The sequence below is a fragment of the Apium graveolens genome, chromosome 5 (genome assembly GCF_009905375.1).
Source record: "Apium graveolens cultivar Ventura chromosome 5, ASM990537v1, whole genome shotgun sequence".
NCBI lineage: Eukaryota > Viridiplantae > Streptophyta > Magnoliopsida > Apiales > Apiaceae > Apium > Apium graveolens.
The window spans coordinates 209,307,415-209,330,987 of record NC_133651.1 but is presented as its reverse complement, the minus strand read 5'-3'; the positions used below and the strand labels follow the sequence as shown (position 1 = coordinate 209,330,987).

At 34.1% G+C, this 23,573-nt stretch overlaps 1 long non-coding RNA gene across 1 annotated transcript; it reads right to left on the bottom strand.

Moving 5' to 3' along the window:
- Positions 1-21,052: 21,052 nt before the first annotated feature.
- Positions 21,053-21,920, bottom strand: LOC141725110 (uncharacterized). The gene is made up of 3 exons (XR_012577019.1): positions 21,802-21,920; positions 21,315-21,499; positions 21,053-21,230 (listed from the first exon to the last, which is right to left on the bottom strand). It is a non-coding gene; the product is annotated as an uncharacterized LOC141725110 (long non-coding RNA).
- Between the last annotated feature and the right edge of the window lie 1,653 nt (positions 21,921-23,573).

The window sequence follows — 23,573 nt, the reverse complement described above, 5'->3', positions numbered from 1 at the left end:
ATATCGTTGCAAGGTGATCTAATATATCTAACCTTGTCTCAACGTTTTTCTGAAAATCTTTGTCATACATAAGATAATCATTTACTAGATATAAGTTTAAAAGATGAAGTTACAAGATACTCCAATATACTTATATTTTTTTCCAAATACTACTTGAACTACCACCGTTCAAGTTATAATTAATTTCAAAAGTTCATCACACTGATGAGACTACAAGATAAGACTTGAATAGATGCAATCTTTGAAATATTTTGAAGGAAATGAAGTTATGATATACTTCATTAAGTCCCGATATATATATATACACCTATATATATACATACATTTCCTGAAAACCTCTGTCATGTAAAGTATGAACAGAATTGCAATATCCAATAAATTTGGAAAGGAAAGAATTTTGGCATAAACCTGATATCTTGCTGATCAGGCAAAGATACCAATAAGTAACCTTGTCTACTAGTAGATGGACGAATTCCCCACTGGTCATCACCCTGGTCGTAATCGGACCTTATGCTGGACTGCCACTCAGCCACTTATGCCTTTGATGGACTCCCACTGAGCCACTTACACTATCATGGACGCCCACTGAGCCCATGTTGCTTATGCCGACTCGATAGATGGACTTACTTCCCGAGTGTTGGGTAAGTAATCAATTCATTTACCAAAACTGCAACCTTGTTGCGGATATAAAATACACCAGAGAGCCGGATTCCCCAGGTTTTGAGCGAATATTTAAATCCCCTTTGAAAGGAAGATCTTAAATATAAAAAAATGAGTTTTGGGATCCGCTCTAACTTTTAAAAATCATTTTGAAGACTCGAAAACATTTTTAAAAATGTTTGGAGTAATACTGATTTATTAAAATAAATCAGTCCCGATATGAAAGAAATATCTGAATATTATTATTTAAAAAATGTGACCAAGAACTTCAAATCTAACAAGCATCACTCCTAACTTCAAATTCAACAAAACCACTTACTAAACAAAGCTCTATCATGAGTACACACTCATTACACTAACCCATCATCTAAACATTATGAAATCCAAACCAACAACACTTAAGACTAAGGGTTTGAGAAGTTATACCTTCCTTGGAGGGTGAAAAGTTACTAGGGAGCCTCAAAGAACCTTGACCTATCCTTATATAACCTTGATCTTGCAAATGAAATCAAGAACACAAAGTTAAAAATTTGAAAACACTATTCACCCTAATCTTTGGTGAATTAATTAGCTATGAAAATCATGGAATCTTGAGCTTAAACTTATGGCTCATCTAAGCTATGAATTATGGAAGCTAAAGAAACAAACCTCTTGATTTTTGAAGGTGTGTAGCTAGGGTTTTGAAATTCCCATCCTTGCATTTCTTCAAAAAGCCGAGAGCAAGATGTAGAAGAAAGAGAGATTTTTGTGTTTTTTTGCTTTGATTTGATTTTTGGTTGGTTGATTTTGTTTTGTTTTAGGTTAATTACCCATTTACCCTTGATTTTGTGTGGTTAATAACCATCCACATCTCCTTCCTCCTTATGTCATGCTTGCATCACTTTGTGATGTCATCACCCCTCCTTTGTCCTCTTTCTATTGGTTGGATGACACCATCCTCTCTTATCCTTTTGATTAACTTCCTAATTGTTTGCCTAATGACCGCTGATCTATTATACGGTTCGCTTAACTTTCGTTTTCATTTATCGTTTGAAGGATCATACCCGGGATCTTATTACTTAGGTTCCCTTAACCTTTCTCAATACATTATATTCCTTTTTATGATCCTCTATTATAATCCTTTAATTTAAATCATTTTCATCCTGTTACCTTATACTCAATTCTCTCTGTATCTAGTAGATTTCCAGGAAAAATCAAAGTGTTCAGAATTGGATTCTGACGATCTTTACATACACTTATATACCATATAGAGTACTAATAAAATTTCAGAATATCCATATCAGAACCCCTACATAGTGTGGCATGAAAAGTTTTCTCATTCAGCAAAAACATTATTCAAAAGGGTTTCAAAAATTTCCAAAAATTGGGGTTATTACAGTCTCCCCTCCTTAAAAGGATTCCGTCCCGGAATCAGATAGAAAATGAATAGAGATACCCTCTTAGCATTGCACTTTCTAACTCTCAAGTAAATTTTCCCACATTGTGGTCCTACCACCAAACTCTGCCTAGTTGGATAATCCTTCTCCTAAGCACTTGTTCCTTTTCACTCTATAACCCTTCCTGGTCACTTCATATAGGTTACGTCGGGTTGCATGTCTATGCGCTCATATGCCCCTATTTATCTGGCACCCGAATTACACTTTCTTAACATTGATACGTGGAACACGTTATGAACTTGTTGCAGGTTCAGGGGTAAGGCTAGCTCGTAAGCCAACTTCCCAATCCGTCTTAGTATCTCAAAAGGTCCAATGTATCTTGGGCTTAGTTTTCCTTTCTTTCCAAATCTCATTAACCCCTTCCAAGGGAATACCTATAACAACACTAGGTCCCCTACTTCCTATTCCTTGTCCTTTCGTGTCAAATCGACATACTTCTTATGTCCATCTTGGGCTACTACCAGCCGTCCTCTGATTAGATCTATTATATCCTTGGTCCTTTGGACTACTGCGGGTCCGAGCATCTTGTGCTCTACAACTTCATCCTAACATAAGGGAGATCAACATTGTCTTCCCTCAAGGATCTCATAAGGCGACATCTCAATAATGACATATGATCTATTGTCGTAAGAAAACTCAATCCGTGTTAAGTGATCATTCCAATTTCTTTCAAGTCTATAGCACAGACTCTCATTATAGCTTTTAACATTAGAGCTTTTGCTTCTCAATACCCACTCTTTTCCAGTTCGTAATCGCTATCACCTTCCGTTCCTAATATTATACTGGTTATACTTTTGCTCGTTAGCGTTCTATAACCTTTTAATAACCACGTCAACCTTAGTATCACGAATGTGTTCCCATCCCGAATACTATCACAATTTTATTATCCTTTTTCAGCTGTTTCTATTTCCCAAAGTTTGATCAATCAGATAGAAGTAAAGGAATTTATTGAGAGATCACTATGATCATGAACACTTGTTATATTGCATAGTTAGTACAGCAGGTGGCCAACCTTTAGTACTTGACAAGCAATTAAATAATAGATGGTATCCTACTAGGCTTCTATCACACAGATAGATAGTCATTTGGCAATACCTCCCCTTCTGGAAGGGTTGTTCTTCTCAGTTTATATGAAATAAAAAGAAGAGAAAAGAACGAATTGAAGAGAATTGTATATACGTACCAAAAATTTTATTGCCATAAAATATCTGGCTTGGAATCTACCTCTGAACTATAGAGGTCTGTCATAGGAGAACAAAACATATATGTATTTATATCAACATCGAGTATTATAGCATCGTATTTCACATGCCTAAATATTTTCACTATCCCGTCCATCATTCTATGGACCCATGCTCTTCCTCGAGCTTATACACAATCACCTTTGAAACTCCCTCGATATCGAAAATCGAATCTGGGATCTCATTCTAGACCTCATCGTTACTAGAACCCATTTCTATACCGCAACCTTCTTCGTATGGGTAATACTACTCTTTATCGATAAGAAGGAATAAATATATCATAGGTAGATAATCGACTTAATTAGTCTATCAATGATAACTTATACACTACCACGACCCGATTAGTGGTACTCAATCTCAACACCCATTCCAATACAACTCTCACGGTTGTAATCAGCTCAATACTCGAAGAATCATTGCTGCCTTACTATGGTCCACCACTGACCTACTGTAGTCATTCATTTTCCATGAAGTCTTAATAGCTAACCATACGGAGTCCATACATGTCGTATCAAATCCTTCTAAGGAGGTAACATAATCACCATTTCTGATTCATGAAGAACACTCCTGATCCTGACATACATACATGACATGAAGCAGATAAAATTGCAGAAGAGTTTCAATCAAAGCAACGATAGCAGGTTAATACCATTCTAAATCATATGCCTTAAATAGAAGACTTACTCAAAGGTTCGTCTAGTCCTTTTTGAAACATGGTCCTGGCTTATCTCAAGATAGGACCTTCTAAGATAGATAGCCCGGTCATGGCGATTACACGAATTAAACCTTTACCAACTACTATTACGGTTGGGTATTGTAACGCCCCCAAATCCGGGGTCAGAAGATTTGGTCGTCACTATAAAACTTCAATCCAAATTAACCTGTTAAATCAATAAATAAATGCCAGCGGAAGATAATTATTATCTATGACCCCAAATTAATCCAAGATCTTTTAAGGTTACAGTTCTAGAAACAAGAAATCAAAATTCCACAAATAATTTTTCACTTTCTTTTAAAACTCTTTTCAACAAATACCAACTCAAAACTAAACCCACTAGTATAACTTCGAAATGAAGTATACTAGGCCCAAATAAAATACACAACTATAATATAATATAATATAAACAACTTTACACAATAAAACTTACACTAGCCCGCAACCCTGGATCAATCACCTTCCAAAAAGCTTCGTCTTTGTTTCCTCGATTTACACAGCTAAACAGCGCAAGCTAATCCTCACTGGAGGTTAAATTTAAAAACAGGCAAGTATGAGCGAAAGAAATGCTCAGCAAGTTCATTATAGTAAATATCGGGCCATTTTGATAAAAAAAACTAACATCTGCATCAGTGCAGATCATTTAAAAATCATAATTGCTGAATCATAAAATTTTAGTTGAGGAATCCCAGAATTGATTCCTTAATCGTATTCAAAACCATTTTGATATTTGTGAGCGAAACGCTTCAGCACTACTTTGAATCTTGACGAGAATAAAACTCGTAAAACAGTGTTTACGGAAATATCGTAAACAACAATAACATGAAACAATGATTATAGAGTGGATCATAAACTCATTCAAAACCGAACTCTTCAAATTAATACTTACTTTGCTGTTATATCAAATTAGATATCAATACGAACTTTGATGCTCACAACACCCATACTGAAGTCAACATCAATCATCTATACTAATACCACCTTTGATATTTAACAATAACGTAAGTATAAGCAAAATAAGAAACTGAATCAAAACCACATTTCATCTTTTATCCAAAAATAAAATACTCAATAAATCATTCCTTGTAAGATGTCAAAATCAATATAATAATTTCGAATGGAACCAAATTATGCACTATGCTGTTCCTGATGATCAGTCATGATACAGCACCGGTATCCCGCAGTATACCGTAAATATAGGTACTACCCGTATCCCGAAGACATACGGTACCTATAGGGCGCCAGAAAAAGGCATAACTAGCCTTGTAAGATATTACACTTCTGTATTGCACTTCCGTATAATAGCTCACGCTGGACCGGTGCCTCGGCCTCTTACGCTACCAGTAACCATCAAATCTCAAAAACTTTTATTGAAAAGGGGTCATAATACTCGACACCCGAAATAATTTTATTCCCCCATTAACTTGGGTAGGAATATTCACAACCAAATCACTTTTCTCAAAATCCAAAACATTTATAAATCCAGTAATTGGATAAGTAAAATCACTTGACTATTCTGAATATAGAATAGCAGGGGGTACTTGCGTAAACAGAATCATTTAATTTAGCGATATGTAAAACGTTTATCAATTCTAAACTGAGAATAGGGAAAGCAATACTTGCATAATATAATTCGAAATAAACGTCACTTGAATGATAAGTGAAGTCAGGGGTACTTGCATAATATGAATCGAAATAAACGTCACTTGAATGATAAGTGAAGTCAATGTACTTGCCTTTGGGTTTTAGCAGTTAGTCACACTCGTAAAGACGCATCTATTCTGACATTCTGTCTTAAAACATCACCGTCTTTCTTTTCAACACTTTATTGATGTACTGCTCCTGCGATTGCTAGAAGCCAGATATCCAATACCATTCCATTCCATTCTTTATCCAATGTCTTGTCTTGATCAACTCGAATGATCCGCATCTATAATTAAAATATACAACTTTAATTGTCTAATCGATAACCACTCGACGAACTACGCGTCAAAATCCTATCGTCTACCCATACGATAGCCCGCACATAAATATAACAGATAAACACAAGACTTTTGATCCACATACACACATAATTCATATAGCACATAAGCACATAACTCATATATCACATAACTCGTATCACACACGCCTCGGTTCGTCAAAAGGTTCGACTTGATACGTTTAAAACTGAAATCGGGTCAAAAATATGATTTATCGATGAATAATCGACTTAGAATGATTCGTAAACCAAGCGACCTTTCAAAACAAAATGATTTGGGTCTCGAAAGTATTTTTATTGAAATCGGAATATTTTTCTGAGTCTGCACGCGTTCGTTTCGTATTAAACGGACGAACGGTTTATTTATTATGAATTTTTGAACATTTTTCGGAATTAAAACAAGTCTCCGAATCATTTATAACTAAATAATAGTGCTCGAACACTCGAAATAATTTTATAAGAATTATTGAGCCTGTAAAATAATTTAAAATAATATTTTCTTGGAAATTGGACAGCACCTCCTCTATTTCTCGGACTGCCAGTCGATATCATATCGACACAACCAACAACAATCAACACAATAATTTATATTTACGCGTATAAACACTCCAGAAATGAATAACATGGCCACCTGAACCAAAACTCGGACCAAAAGTGACTTCTCCAACAATTTCTAAAAATTATGAAATAAATATATAAACATTAACATGCTATAATATACACAAGTACGAAGGCGGAATTTCGGAATCGTTACCCAAAATAAATTCTGATCACCCCGAAGAGAAAATCTGATGTCCGGAAAATATCTCCAGAAAAATCTGAAATTAATAGCGATAGATATATACACGCTGAGATGCCATGTGGAGTAATCACCACCTCCAAACTCTTTTTCTACGCCCCGAAAATAAATTAAAACGGAAATATAACGGAAATATGCCCCGCAATTTTTCTTCTCAAAACCTTGCAATATATATACCTATGCGTAGGTATCGAAGCGCTGATCGTTTATATATATAACAATTGAAATTTGGATATACGGTTTATAAGATATGAATTTTTGAAAATTAAAAATAAATAAATATATAAGACATGGAGATACAGAAGAGAGGGGGTAAAGAAAGGGCAGTCGGGGGTAATTAGGTTGGGGGGGGGGCAAAATCTGCGTGAGAAGAAAAAGAAATAAGATAAAGGTATATTGAACACAGCAACAAACAAGCCACGCGCAACACAAAACACCAGGGCACGTGTCTTTGTGTTGACACGTGTCCCTCTCCTGCACTGCACGCTCATTTCTGTCCCGCATTTTATATTTTATCGAACCATGTTGCGCATAAAATAAATTTATAAAATTACGAAAATAGTCTTAAAATTTTCTAAAAACCCCGAAGCTAATAAAATAAAATTTTCATAATTTTTAAAGCATTTTTGACTCGCGCACTATACCCGCATTTTACAATTTAACGAACCGAGCTGCACTTAAAACAAATCCAGAAAATCACGAAAATAGTCTTAAAATGTTACAAATATCCCGAAGTTTATAAAAACATAAATTTTGAAATTTTAAAATAATTTTTGAAACGTAATTTATACCCGCTTTTATCAATTAAACGAATCAATGCGCTGGTAAAATTAATCCTAAAAATTCCCAAAATAATTTTAAAATTCTCAGAATATTTCAAACTTATATAAATATGAGTTTCATAATTTTTGAAAAATTTTAGAATTAAATACGGATTTTATAAATAAATGAAATCAGAAAATCATACAGGGCTAAAAAAATTGATGAAATATTGATTTCTAAATTTTATAAAATCCCAAAAATAATTATTGTAATTATAAAGTCATAAAAATATTTTTTTTTAAAGATAATTTCAATATTTATGAAATTAGATTTTCAATAAAATCACTTTTAAAGACAAAAACAAAACGATACGACTCAGTAATTAATAATACAAATAATCCTCAATCACAACTAAGTCACACACAATTAATATTACATACAACACATAGCAGACATAATATCCATCCAATCCCTAATATTACTAAACGAACTCAATTTACCGATATCAATAAATGATCGGTTTCAAATAAACTTTTGAAATTAATACATTTAAGGAAATATTTTCAGATATTAACAAGGACCGATATAACACTCAACAATTAGCACATTACCAATTAATAATACAAACTCGTCAAATAGGAATAAAATATCCACCATTTTATTCCTTCTAAATCAGAAAATCACATAAACATATTCAAATATTAATAATAATAATTCTGAAAATACGGGATATCACAATCTACCCTCCTTATAAGGATTCCGTCCTCGGAATCAGCAGAAGACAGCACTTAGGGTTTTCTAACCAACTTTCCATTTCCAAATAACCTCAATTTTCCATAATCTCAAATAAATCTTGTATTCTTTGTATAATAAAACTTTTATAGGAGCTTCACCGTGCACCACTGTTCCATTCACCTCTTTTGACCAATTCCTCAATAGAATCGCTTTACTGGTTGCGAGAAAGAAGAATAGAGAGAAAGATAGAGGGAAGAAAAGAAAGAGATATAGCTAAATAGAGAGAGAAATAAAGAAACATACTGACTTCGGTATACACCACTGATATTCTAATCGCATTGCAGTCCACTGTCGTCCTTCGTAATTCCATCACATCGCCTTACTTTGACTTGACCAAGATAACTCAGCTTAACTTGATTGGCATACCTTTGAATATTTGAGATGATAAAATCATAGAATTTCAAAAAGAAAAGAATTTGATACCATAACGGAACCAAAATCTGAATTTGAGAAAAAGTATTGTTGAAATAAAAGAATAACTGAGAGATCAATATGATCAAACGAACTTGGTATTGCGTGTCCAAATTAAGACACTACTAAAGGTTGTTAACCTTCATGTATTCACAATACACACAAGTGATGGCGTCCCATCCAACTCCTATCACACAGACAGGTATACCTTGTGTCCCCTATAGTTAGGGTTGTTCATCCCAGTCAGAATAAAAGAATATCAAAGTGATCGAAAATCAAATGAATAAAACTGAAAAGATTTCAAAGCTGATATTTCTGAAGGAATGAAATCCAGAGAACAAAAATTCTGGCACCAAAATGAGCAAGTGGTGTCACATCACCAAGAAACTATCCACCAAATAAGAAAAGTGGAATTAATTATCATAAGTTGACAGAGCTATCAAAACCTGAAAAATAGGCTTCATGACAGCCTCTGGCACATTTAAAACACAGATAGGATTGAAAATGAGTGTTAGGGAATATATCCTCTAACAATTACTTCTTTTTGAGAGATGTCAAAAGGAATTATAGAAAGAGAAGGTATTGCCAAAGTCTTAATATTTATCTTGAATTTGAACTCTTCTGTTGACTCGTCATCCGATTTTAGATACTTCTTCATATTCTAAGGATATCGATAATATCCATCGTCGTCGAATCGTAGTCTCGGAAGATTCCACAATAGAAATTTGCAGCTTCCCGGAGTTCCATCCAGTTCAGCACAATCATCTCAAACGAATGCGCCTATCTTAACTTATTCGTTGGTACTATATCCAATAGTCCAACAGGAACTCGATATGAGCTCAAACGTCCTCACATAGCTATACACACTCCTACACACTCTCGTTTCTAGTTTACTATAACCTCAGCTCTAATACCAACCTGTAACGCCCCCAAATCCGGGGTCAGAAGATTTGGTCGTCACTATAAAACTTCAATCCAAATTAACCTGTTAAATCAATAAATAAATGCCAGTGGAAGATAATTATCATCTATGACCCCAAATTAATCCAAGATCTTTTAAGGTTACAGTTCTAGAAACAAGAAATCAAAATTCCACAAATAATTTTTCACTTTCTTTTAAAACTCTTTTCAACAAATACCAACTCAAAACTAAACCCACTAGTATAACTTCGAAATGAAGTATACTAGGCCCAAATAAAATACACAACTATAATATAATATAATATAAACAACTTTACACAATAAAACTTACACTAGCCCGCAACCCTGGATCAATCACCTTCCAAAAAGCTTCGTCTTTGTTTCCTCGATTTACACAGCTAAACAGCGTAAGCTAATCCTCACTGGAGGTTAAATTTAAAAACAGGCAAGTATGAGCGAAAGAAATGCTCAGCAAGTTCATTATAGTAAATATCGGGCCATTTTGATAAAAAAAACTAACATCTGCATCAGTGCAGATCATTTAAAAATCATAATTGCTGAATCATAAAATTTTAGTTGAGGAATCCCAGAATTGATTCCTTAATCGTATTCAAAACCATTTTGATATTTGTGAGCGAAACGCTTCAGCACTACTTTGAATCTTGACGAGAATAAAACTCGTAAAACAGTGTTTACGGAAATATCGTAAACAACAATAACATGAAACAATGATTATAGAGTGGATCATAAACTCATTCAAAACCGAACTCTTCAAATTAATACTTACTTTGCTGTTATATCAAATTAGATATCAATACGAACTTTGATGCTCACAACACCCATACTGAAGTCAACATCAATCATCTATACTAATACCACCTTTGATATTTAACAATAACGTAAGTATAAGCAAAATAAGAAACTGAATCAAAACCACATTTCATCTTTTATCCAAAAATAAAATACTCAATAAATCATTCCTTGTAAGATGTCAAAATCAATATAATAATTTCGAATGGAACCAAATTATGCACTATGCTGTTCCTGATGATCAGTCATGATACAGCACCGGTATCCCGCAGTATACCGTAAATATAGGTACTACCCGTATCCCGAAGACATACGGTACCTATAGGGCGCCAGAAAAAGGCATAACTAGCCTTGTAAGATATTACACTTCTGTATTGCACTTCCGTATAATAGCTCACGCTGGACCGGTGCCTCGGCCTCTTACGCTACCAGTAACCATCAAATCTCAAAAACTTTTATTGAAAAGGGGTCATAATACTCGACACCCGAAATAATTTTATTCCCCCATTAACTTGGGTAGGAATATTCACAACCAAATCACTTTTCTCAAAATCCAAAACATTTATAAATCCAGTAATTGGATAAGTAAAATCACTTGACTATTCTGAATATAGAATAGCAGGGGGTACTTGCGTAAACAGAATCATTTAATTTAGCGATATGTAAAACGTTTATCAATTCTAAACTGAGAATAGGGAAAGCAATACTTGCATAATATAATTCGAAATAAACGTCACTTGAATGATAAGTGAAGTCAGGGGTACTTGCATAATATGAATCGAAATAAACGTCACTTGAATGATAAGTGAAGTCAATGTACTTGCCTTTGGGTTTTAGCAGTTAGTCACACTCGTAAAGACGCATCTATTCTGACATTCTGTCTTAAAACATCACCGTCTTTCTTTTCAACACTTTATTGATGTACTGCTCCTGCGATTGCTAGAAGCCAGATATCCAATACCATTCCATTCCATTCTTTATCCAATGTCTTGTCTTGATCAACTCGAATGATCCGCATCTATAATTAAAATATACAACTTTAATTGTCTAATCGATAACCACTCGACGAACTACGCGTCAAAATCCTATCGTCTACCCATACGATAGCCCGCACATAAATATAACAGATAAACACAAGACTTTTGATCCACATACACACATAATTCATATAGCACATAAGCACATAACTCATATATCACATAACTCGTATCACACACGCCTCGGTTCGTCAAAAGGTTCGACTTGATACGTTTAAAACTGAAATCGGGTCAAAAATATGATTTATCGATGAATAATCGACTTAGAATGATTCGTAAACCAAGCGACCTTTCAAAACAAAATGATTTGGGTCTCGAAAGTATTTTTATTGAAATCGGAATATTTTTCTGAGTCTGCACGCGTTCGTTTCGTATTAAACGGACGAACGGTTTATTTATTATGAATTTTTGAACATTTTTCGGAATTAAAACAAGTCTCCGAATCATTTATAACTAAATAATAGTGCTCGAACACTCGAAATAATTTTATAAGAATTATTGAGCCTGTAAAATAATTTAAAATAATATTTTCTTGGAAATTGGACAGCACCTCCTCTATTTCTCGGACTGCCAGTCGATATCATATCGACACAACCAACAACAATCAACACAATAATTTATATTTACGCATATAAACACTCCAGAAATGAATAACATGGCCACCTGAACCAAAACTCGGACCAAAAGTGACTTCTCCAACAATTTCTAAAAATTATGAAATAAATATATAAATATTAACATGCTATAATATACACAAGTACGAAGGCGGAATTTCGGAATCGTTACCCAAAATAAATTCTGATCACCCCGAAGAGAAAATCTGATGTCCGGAAAATATCTCCAGAAAAATCCGAAATTAATAACGATAGATATATACACGCTGAGATGCCATGTGGAGTAATCACCACCTCCAAACTCTTTTTCTACGCCCCGAAAATAAATTAAAACGGAAATATAACGGAAATATGCCCCGCAATTTTTCTTCTCAAAACCTTGCAATATATATACCTATGCGTAGGTATCGAAGCGCTGATCGTTTATATATATAACAATTGAAATTTGGATATACGGTTTATAAGATATGAATTTTTGAAAATTAAAAATAAATAAATATATAAGACATGGAGATACAGAAGAGAGGGGGTAAAGAAAGGGCAGTCGGGGGGAATTAGGTTGGGGGGGGCAAAATCTGCGTGAGAAGAAAAAGAAATAAGATAAAGGTATATTGAACACAGCAACAAACAAGCCACACGCAACACAAAACACTAGGGCACGTGTCTTTGTGTTGACACGTGTCCCTCTCCTGCACTGCACGCTCATTTCTGTCCCGCATTTTATATTTTATCGAACCATGTTGCGCATAAAACAAATTTATAAAATTACGAAAATAGTCTTAAAATTTTCTAAAAACCCCGAAACTAATAAAATAAAATTTTCATAATTTTTAAAGCATTTTTGACTCGCGCACTATACCCGCATTTTACAATTTAACGAACCGAGCTGCACTTAAAACAAATCCAGAAAATCACGAAAATAGTCTTAAAATGTTACAAATATCCCGAAGTTTATAAAAACATAAATTTTGAAATTTTAAAATAATTTTTGAAACGCAATTTATACCCGCTTTTATCAATTAAACGAATCAATGCGCTGGTAAAATTAATCCTAAAAATTCCCAAAATAATTTTAAAATTCTCAGAATATTTCAAACTTATATAAATATGAGTTTCTTATTTTTTGAAAAATTTTAGAATTAAATACGGATTTTATAAATAAATGAAATCAGAAAATCATACAGGGCTAAAAAAATTGATGAAATATTGATTTCTAAATTTTATAAAATCCCAAAAATAATTATTGTAATTATAAAGTCATAAAAATATTTTTTTTTTAAAGATAATTTCAATATTTATGAAATTAGATTTTCAATAAAATCACTTTTAAAGACAAAAACAAAACGATACGACTCAGTAATTAATAATACAAATAATCCTCAATCACAACTAAGTCACACACAATTAATATTACATACAACACATAGCAGACATAATATCCATCCAATCCCTAATATTACTAAACGAACTCAATTTACCGATATCAATAAATGATCGGTTTCAAATAAACTTTTGAAATTAATACATTTAAGGAAATATTTTCAGATATTAACAAGGACCGATATAACACTCAACAATTAGCACATTACCAATTAATAACACAAACTCGTCAAATAGGAATAAAATATCCACCATTTTATTCCTTCTAAATCAGAAAATCACATAAACATATTCAAATATTAATAATAATAATTCTGAAAATACGGGATATCACAGGTATTGCACAGTCATCAGAAGGAATGTCAATCTTCCAAACCATAATACAACCTTCACAGCTTTAACCATCATCACTGTATTCTTTTGGCACAAGCGCCTATAATTATCCTCTTACCTTTAAAGTGTCGGCCACCTCTTTGGCCTTTCCTGATAGTAAAATTTCCTTACAGTCAATGTCATTTTAACCACCTCCAAATAATTTTCTACCTCATTTCAATCACAGCTTATGTGAAGATGTTTTCCTTAAAATCAGATGGGTAAAAAAAAAATATCACCATTTTTCCATAAGTTATTGCCTCAGTCTTTAGAGGCTAATCACTGTCAAGACTGACTCTCAATCATACTTAGAACATCTTTTATCCTAGGCCCTAATTTCCCTGAACAATTTCGACCATTACTGGTTCGATCAATACTTTCTCGTGGTGTAACACGTGCCCCACTTGGCATCATTATAATTACGACACATTTCCTTTATCAACATTTCTATTCTTGAGAATTTTGAATATTACCTTTCTCCTTGTAAAACCTCTAAGGTTATCCTTGAATCGTTCCTCCTGTATTCCCTAGATACAGGGCATATCAAAATACCATTTACTAATACTAAAACCATTGTCTATATACTTCTGAAAAATTTCTCCACTGATCCTTAAAGGTCGTTATTACCTTAATCCTTTCCAAATCATACTGTCAAAACTCATACTGTCCCTATTAAGGGTGAAATGCCAACCTTTATGCATTCCCCTAGGATTCATTTTAAGTTACCGATGTTCTATTCTTAATTCCACCTTTAAAAGGTACCTGCATCCTTCCATGGATAAATCAAGTCATATATCCCTGATAAGGGTGTCTTATTCAATTATTCCCACCTCGATAGTATATGCCTAATTTCACAATAACATCTGTATACAAAATGAGGTTAATCAAAATGGCCTCCAAAAGATAACAACGGTTATCCGCTTTTCTTGCCTAATCTGGTAACGATAACAAGGATGTTCTGGAAGATATTGGTCGTGTTCAACATGAACTTCTTCTTAATAATTCCTTATTTACTTTTGTTGTTTATCTCAACATTCATCTCAATGTTGGGATACATCTCATACCTGGCGTCTCCCTTTCTGGGTATCGAGCCACCGGTCTTACATTTCACATTATTGAAGGTCACTTCCTTCATCCAATTTTCCTACTTTCTTACTTTCTTGTCTCCTTAGTCTATCCGCGTCTTATTATTTATCCTTCTAACTATTTAAAGGTTTCCTTGAATCCCCCCAACTTACAGGGGATAAAATATGTGTATCTCTTATTCCTTCAATCATCAACTTTAACTCATGGTGAATCACCCTCATCCTGATGATTACATACTCTTCTATTTCTATTTCTACGAGTCTTTAGGGTTTCCTCATACCCAACTCCCTTATCATTCCTCAAACTCTATTGCCGTTATATTCCTTTCTCTTATCATTATTTCATGAACCAACACAACGTAAGCATTGATTTCAAACATCCCGTCATTCTGGATTCGTGTCTTCAGAACGAATCTTGACAACTTTTACATCTTAGATTCATAATTCATCATACTCGTCTGCCTTTATTCTGGCTCTAAAGCTTTTACACTATCTCCTTATCTTTGGGAATTACTTTCCCGAAAACAATTGACTGAACTTAAATCAGTTTATTATAATCTCTTGTTCCGTGCCTTCCTTGGCCTTTCACCAGCGGGTGGTCTCTCTCTTAGGAGGGTAAGTGACAAAAACAGTCTTTTGTGGTTCATCAATCATTTTGAATCTCAAATGATTCCTATATTTCCTTTAGCCAGGCTCTTGCCTCAGCTGGGTCAGCTTGTTCCTTGGAACTCTGAGAGCTTAGCGACTTAAAGGTCATGAAAGAATTTCCTACCGCATTGTTTCCTCAAGGTGGTGGTTGGGGATAATAGTCTAAGTTCTTTTTAGACAGGTCCATGAATTGCCGTATAGGAGTACCATCTCGGGTCTCCTTTCCTTACTCGACTTTCTGTTTCCTTAGTATGAAATGTTTCATCCTTCTCCCATACTTGGGGTTATCTTATACGTTAAAATCCTCATTTTCCACTTCATTATGTTATGGGTTCCTTCTATCTTGATGGCGTCCTCCCTGACTATCACATTCAGGGTTTGCCCTTAATCTTATTCCTTGAACTATGACTTTCATCTAAGATCTCATCTTTAAGCTCTTGAACATTTGGAACCCAAATTCTATAGGAATACCTCATTATTCCCTTATCATCTTTCTCGGTATTAATCTCATATCTATTTGTTGGCTCTCTGCCTTCATTCATCACTTTTTCTTGCACAATATGTTCTTTTCCGATAATTCGGTCTGTATTGCAATCTCAAACAGCTTTTCGGTACCGGCTCCGGTTACCTTCACTTCTATTTCCATTTTCTCAAAATCTCTTATAACTCTCCCAAGGACATTATCATCTTGAGTCTCTCCTTTCTACTAAGGGCATCAGTCACCACATCGGCTTTCCCCGAATGATAAAGAATCTCTCAATCATAATTCTTGATTAGCTCTAACCGCCTCCTCTGGCGTATGTTAAGCTCTCTCTACGGGAAAATGTACTAGAGCACTTATGGCTTAGGTAAATCTCGCACTTCTCTCCATACAAGTAGTGCCTCCAATATTTAGAGCAAAACTATTGCCACGAGCCCAAGCTCATAGGTGGGGATATCGAATTTCATATTACCTTAATTGTCTTGACGTGTACGCGATTACCTTACCGTGCTGCATAAGCACGTACCCTAAGCCCTTGTGCGAAGGGTCACTACACTTCACAAAATCTCCTTTTCCATCCGGCAACGCCAGCATAGGGGCCGTCACCAACCTTTGCTTCAGTTCTTGAAAGCTGTTCTCGCATTTCTCTGTCCATTCGAACTTCTCAGTCTTACGAGTAAGCTACGTTAAAGGGGGCTACTATCTTTACAAACTTGAACGAACCTCCGGTAGTGATCGACCAATCCTACCTCTGGTAGTCGACCTAACCATGGTCATCAATTCATCAGTGGTCCTTTATTCATTCTTGTCAGGATCCTCCATGGGATCCTCCTCAACAACTATCCCTTCTAGGACAACATCCTCAACCGCTACATCCTCAATATCAACATCATCCGGTCCTGCATTAGGACACTCTATCGGATCCACAATCCGATCTCCAATTAGTAATAAAACATCATCGCGCTGTTGCTCCTCAACCTTAGGGTTCGGAGTCCCGCTACCATGTACGATAACAAACTACGCTACTATCACGATATTTATAGGGGTTCCCATAAGGGTTTTAACTGTCAGTACTACGTTAGGTAGTCCGACTATGAACTTGGCAAGAGTTCTTATTATCTTAGTGAACTTATTATCTTAACGTCAAATCATCTCTGAGGTTTATAACACTTAGCTCTGATACCACTTCTGTAACACCCCCAAATCCGGGGTCGGGGATCCGGGTTGTCACGAGTTCCATTTCCCTTAATAACACCCAATCTTAATACACAATCAACTACTCTGTACTGTGACCCCACAATAAACACACACACCATAAGTTATAGTCTCAGAGATGAATATCCAAAATAATCATAAGTCGTTTTATTCCACAATTATATGCCAATACACCTTAAAAGGTTTTCTGAATAAATTTACATTTTCTTTGCCATTATTACAATTCATAAATATACATAAATCTGGTACATCAAAAGTTGAAAGCCTAGCCTATTGGTAGTCCCTACCTCACCTACAGCAGCATCAACGCTTCCAGAAGACTGCCGAACGTTTTCTAACCTCTTGCGAATCGGGAGCTTGTTCCGGCTCATCTTGTCTATCTGATGTTGTGTGATGAAAGAAGAAAGCAAGGGTGAGCAGCAAGCCCACCAAAATAATATGTATAATGATTTACAATATATATGAGCATTCTCATAGTACTTATGAAAGTCTTGGCCAAAAGAAATGAACCAAGTTTGATATTTTAATGCGATGAAGTCGCAAAATATTTAGTATATATACATATATACTTTTCAAAATCTTGGAAGTCCTCTTCCATGCATAATATACACAAAGTTCCAGTTTATAACTGTATAAAAATATCGTTGCAAGGTGATCTAATATATCTAACCTTGTCTCAATGTTTTTCTGAAAATCTTTGTCATACATAAGATAATCATTTACTAGATATAAGTTTAAAAGATGAAGTTACAAGATACTCCAATATACTTATATCTTTTTCCAAATACTACTTAAACTACCACCGTTCAAGTTATAATTAATTTCAAAAGTTCATCACACTGATGAGACTACAAGATAAGACTTGAATAGATGCAATCTTTGAAATATTTTGAAGGAAATGAAGTTATGATATACTTCATTAAGTCCCGATATATATATATACACCTATATATATACATACGTTTCCTGAAAACCTCTGTCATGTAAAGTATGAACAGAATTGCAATATCCAATAAATTTGGAAAGGAAAGAATTTTGGCATAAACCTGATATCTTGCTGATCAGGCAAAGATACCAATAAGTAACCTTTTCTACTAGTAGATGGACGAATTCCCCACTGGTAATCACCCTGGTCGTAATCGGACCTTATGCTGGACTGCCACTCAGCCACTTATGCCTTTGATGGACTCCCACTGAGCCACTTACACTATCATGGACGCCCACTGAGCCCATGTTGCTTATGCCGACTCGATAGATGGACTTACTTCCCGAGTGTTGGGTAAGTAATCAATTCATTTACCAAAACTGCAACCTTGTTGCGGATATAAAATACACCATAGAGCCGGATTCCCCAGGTTTTGAGCGAATATTTAAATCCCTTTGAAAGGAAGATCTTAAATATAAAAAAATGAGTTTTGGGATCCGCTCTAACTTTTAAAAATCATTTTGAAGACTCGAAAACATTTTTAAGAATGTTTGGAGTAATACTGATTTATTAAAATAAATCAGTCCCGATATGAAAGAAATATCTGAATATTATTATTTAAATAATATTCCCATGAGAATAATTGAGGTAGAAGTTGGAAAACTTATACTTGAATGAATAGCAAATAATCAAAGATATACTTATACGAAAGTAATATCTTTAATTGAATAATCAAAAAATAAGTTTGATTATCGACACCTTATTCTTTAATACAATAAAGAATATTATTAAGTAATAAGCGGAGTCATAATACCTCGAATGAATACTATAAATAATATTCATAAAATAAAGGAGTCATACATCCTCAAATGAATATCTAAGTAATATTCAATAATAATATAAACTGAGTCATAAGCCCTCGAATGAATACTCAAATAATATTCAAATAATAAACTAAACTGAGTCATAAGCCCTCGAATGAATACTCAAATAATATGCAAATAATAAATTAAACTGAGTCATAAGCCCTCGGATGAATACTGAAATAATATTCAAATAATAAACTAAACTGAGTCATAAGCCCTCGAATGAATACTCAAATTAATATTCAATTAAATAAAATAAAGGTATCGAATAATCCTTATTCGATCAATAGTTTTAAAAAACTATATCTATATATATATAAATATAAATATAAATATATATATATATATATAATATACTCGGGAACATCGACTCCCGGTTTAGAAATATGTTCACCTTTTATCCCCTATACCACTACTAGAAAAACGTCAATAGACATCGGCTAAAAACCGATGTCTATGAATGCAAAAATCCGATGTCTTCGTGGGTGATGTTAAAGACCCCCTATTTAACATCGATTTTAAACTGATGTTAAATACAACATATAACATCAGCTCTTTGTTTAAAACCGATTTCTATATCTTGATATTAAATTTCTCATGCATATCTAATCTTCATATATCATCAGAATATGATATTTTTATCAATTTAAATATATATGAGCGAAGCAAAATCTTTCAATTTAACCAATAAACTGATGTTACTAGTACCAGTATCAACAGTTTTCATCAAAAACCGATGTTAACAATATCTTTGACATCAGTTCTTAATTGGTAACAAATGTCTATTTGTAACAAACTGATATCTATAATACTTAATAACATCAGTTTTTTGTTTTAAGATTTTTTTGATGTAGTATTTAACATCTGTTTTTACTGATATTAATGGTCCACTAGAACTGATGTATTAAGTTTTGACAGACATCATTTTTCATTTTAATGATGTTTGTACCTGTTTTATTAATGCACATTTTAAAAATATAGATTCCAAAAATTAATGAACTACCGAAACAAATTGCTACATAATACCAGTTATCTATAAATCTAACAATCAATATTCAAACATCCGGTACAACAGATTCATCTAATCCAAATATCAAGTACTACACATATCCATTCATATATTCTACAACTGTCTATATAAAGAATTTTACTTGGTACCGACAATAGCATATAAAATATCATCTGAGGAACGCCCTTATTCTTCTGCATCTTCCCACTCTTTAGTAAAGCTCCTGTAGCCTCTGGTCCCATATGATGACAATAAGAATATGTACCTTTGAGCGTTTTTTTGAATAAATGACTTCCTGTAGTGCAAAATGACGCTATTGTATCGATACCGGACCTCATTAGATACTGAAGAAAATAGTTTACCACCATACCTCATTAGATTTCTCATTTCTTTTTCAGCCCATGTCTTAACCATTTTTCTTGGATTGTGTCGGCAATATCCATATCTGAAACGGTAATCCCCCTGTACATATCTATCTCTATCCGTGAAATGTTCAAGAATCAGAAGACTAGTAACACTGGCATTGATAAGGCGGATCTGATTGTTTAATTCGGATGCTAGCTTGGACAGAAAAATGCAATACGAATAACACGTAAAGTGCTTCACTGAGTATGCATCTCTACATATGCACATAAATACATATCTCGCATGTATCACTTTTCTCAGAAGCAAGCTGCGAGACAATTGAACATAGTGTGGCAATAATGAAAGAAATTGTATTATGAAAGTAATAATTACAAGACAAAGGATTGTCACACATACTTAAACACAAGTACTGAAGTTTTGTACACTTTGATCGCTAATTCCTGACCATCAGATCTTGTAGCATGATAAACATTTGCCTGTTAAAATAAAAATTTATAGAAAAACGAAAAATGAGAGTCAAGGATAAAAACATGGAAGAAAAAGAGATTTGTCATTGTTATTACACACATCGCGTAAAATTTCACACAATTCACAAAAATGAAGCTCAATCAACGAGATAAACACTAAAATCCAAGAATTGAACCAAGATAGTGGTCCGTGTGGTTGAATGAATCGACGAGTGCAACAACATTTGATCGGACCTGATGACAAATTATAGGTTCATTAATTAGGTAAATAGGCTTGCTTCTAGCATAACCAAGATGATGAATAAAATTTATGTAAACCTGGGAATACAAATGTCTCAATTGAGTAAAGGCAAGTGCTGCCTGCTTTGGTGTAATGCTGGAAGTTGCAAAAAAGCTCGCTCTGGTGCTTGTGAAGTGTAGATAGCGCATAGACCTGACAAAGTACCTCTAGTATTTGTTTAATACCTTTCCCATGAATGGGTTCTTTCAGTTTATCAATAAACCTGATCATGAACAAATCTTGATCAGATAATCGATCAACCATGAATGTGTCTAACTAAATATATTTCCACATATGACATCTCAAGAAAAAGTAATTCAAAAATACTTTATATTTCAACCATAAAACTGTAAGTCTCTCACAAATTTAATTAAGAACTTAGAACTACCACTCAAGAAATATAACATTTTGCTCTATATAATGCTCATCAGCTCATCCATGACTTATGTTGTGCACACACAAACACAAAAAATATAAATTTCTAACCAAGTAAGCTAGCAATAAAAGTAAGAAGTATTCACTTACTGCTGTGGCGCTTGTGGTCAAAGACTTGAGCCCTGCGGTGCATGCATGAGCTTCTGGCAACATTGAGAAGTCATTGGCTTGCAATTTGTCTGTCACATCCTTGTACAACCAACTTAACAATTGACCAGCAAATCTAAAGGCATAGGCAGAAGCCAACAAAGGGAAGAGCTTGTGCTGCTGAGTTTTATAATCAATCACCTAAAGAAATAATGTAATGATTACATCCCCATAAATAATAAGTGTCAATTTGTACTCTTTATACAAAATTGTAATAAAAACTAGGCTTATGTTTCAGTTTATCATCAATGCAAGTCTCAAAATGATTACCAAAGCAAAAAAGCCACCTCATAAAACATCATTATTGATATAAGAAGCTTAGGAACATTAAAAAATCAGGAAAAAAATAAGCAAACCATTTTGGGGGAAATTTATATTATATATCATTTTGATCCTAGCTAACACAATCCCCCTTACTTCTGACTAATTATATTTTTGAGAATTGTAGAAAAAGTAAAATTTCTACTGAAAAATTAAACTTGGTCGTATTGTATCTTGTACATCGCTACTGAAAAATACTACAATGCATAGAATACTTGAGTCTCAGGCCCTCCATTCTATGATCCAAATTGTCTACGCACACAACTATACCTTGTGGCGATAATAACTGCTCGGGAAAAAGCCATGGAGGAATCAGAGACAATTGTCTGCCGGACATACATTATAGTTCCATTGATCAGCCGCCGAGGAACATCAGATTGTGTACATTTCCCTTCCCTTAAAACTTGCAAAACCCTGTTAAATTTACATTTACTTTAGGATTTACTTAAATAGATTGTGTACATTTCAGCTTCTTCATTTACGATATCAGTGCCGTAAAAGAATCATTTCCCCGTCAAGTAAATTTTAGCTTTAGTATTGTTCAATTGTTATTTAAGTGTCAGTTTATGGTCTGCGTTGGTAGTGGCACTGAAACTGAAAGTAAACAATTTTGGTGACTAATTACAATATCGTTTACGATATTCATTTGTTAAAAATTTTTCTTTCGAGTTATATTTATGTGGGTATAATTCTTAACTAGCATACAAGAATAATTATACTTCACAATATTAAACAATCACTAAAAACAAGAATTGGAAGCACCAAACAGAACAGAAGCAACTTCTAAGCTTAAAATTTCTTCGTATCAGATGTTCACAAGTTGGGCAGCAGAATCACCAATCTTTTACATTAGTCAACCACCTAATAAGTAATGAGTTGCTAGTTATCCACGAAGTGTAAATGAATTGCAATTCACACCTAATCTCGTAGTTGCAAATATCTAGAACTTAAAATACGATAACTACACCAACAAGCTAAGAAAGCATTAAAATTCCACAAGCAATTGAATACATATATCATACCTCTTGAAGCAACAAGCCATCCAAAGTATTATACACCCTGACCAAAGTCCCCTTAGTACTGGCAGTAGCAAGAAACTTGCCGTCATTGGTAAGTGCTAAACACACAATCCTGGAACCATGTGCCAAAATAAACCTGGTCTTCCCCAACCCATAAAAATGCTCAATTTTAACTTCCCCTTTCCTCAACCCCGAAAACCGAAACTGTCACCCGATAAACATAATAAAAGAAAACTGCATCAGCGAGCAACTTAAAACCCCACATCATAAAGACTACAAGTACTTAACTAGATCAGAACTAAAGCTTATAAAACATAACAAAGAATATTCACAAAAAGATTCAGATTCAATCCAAACCCTGTAATTAATAAAGAA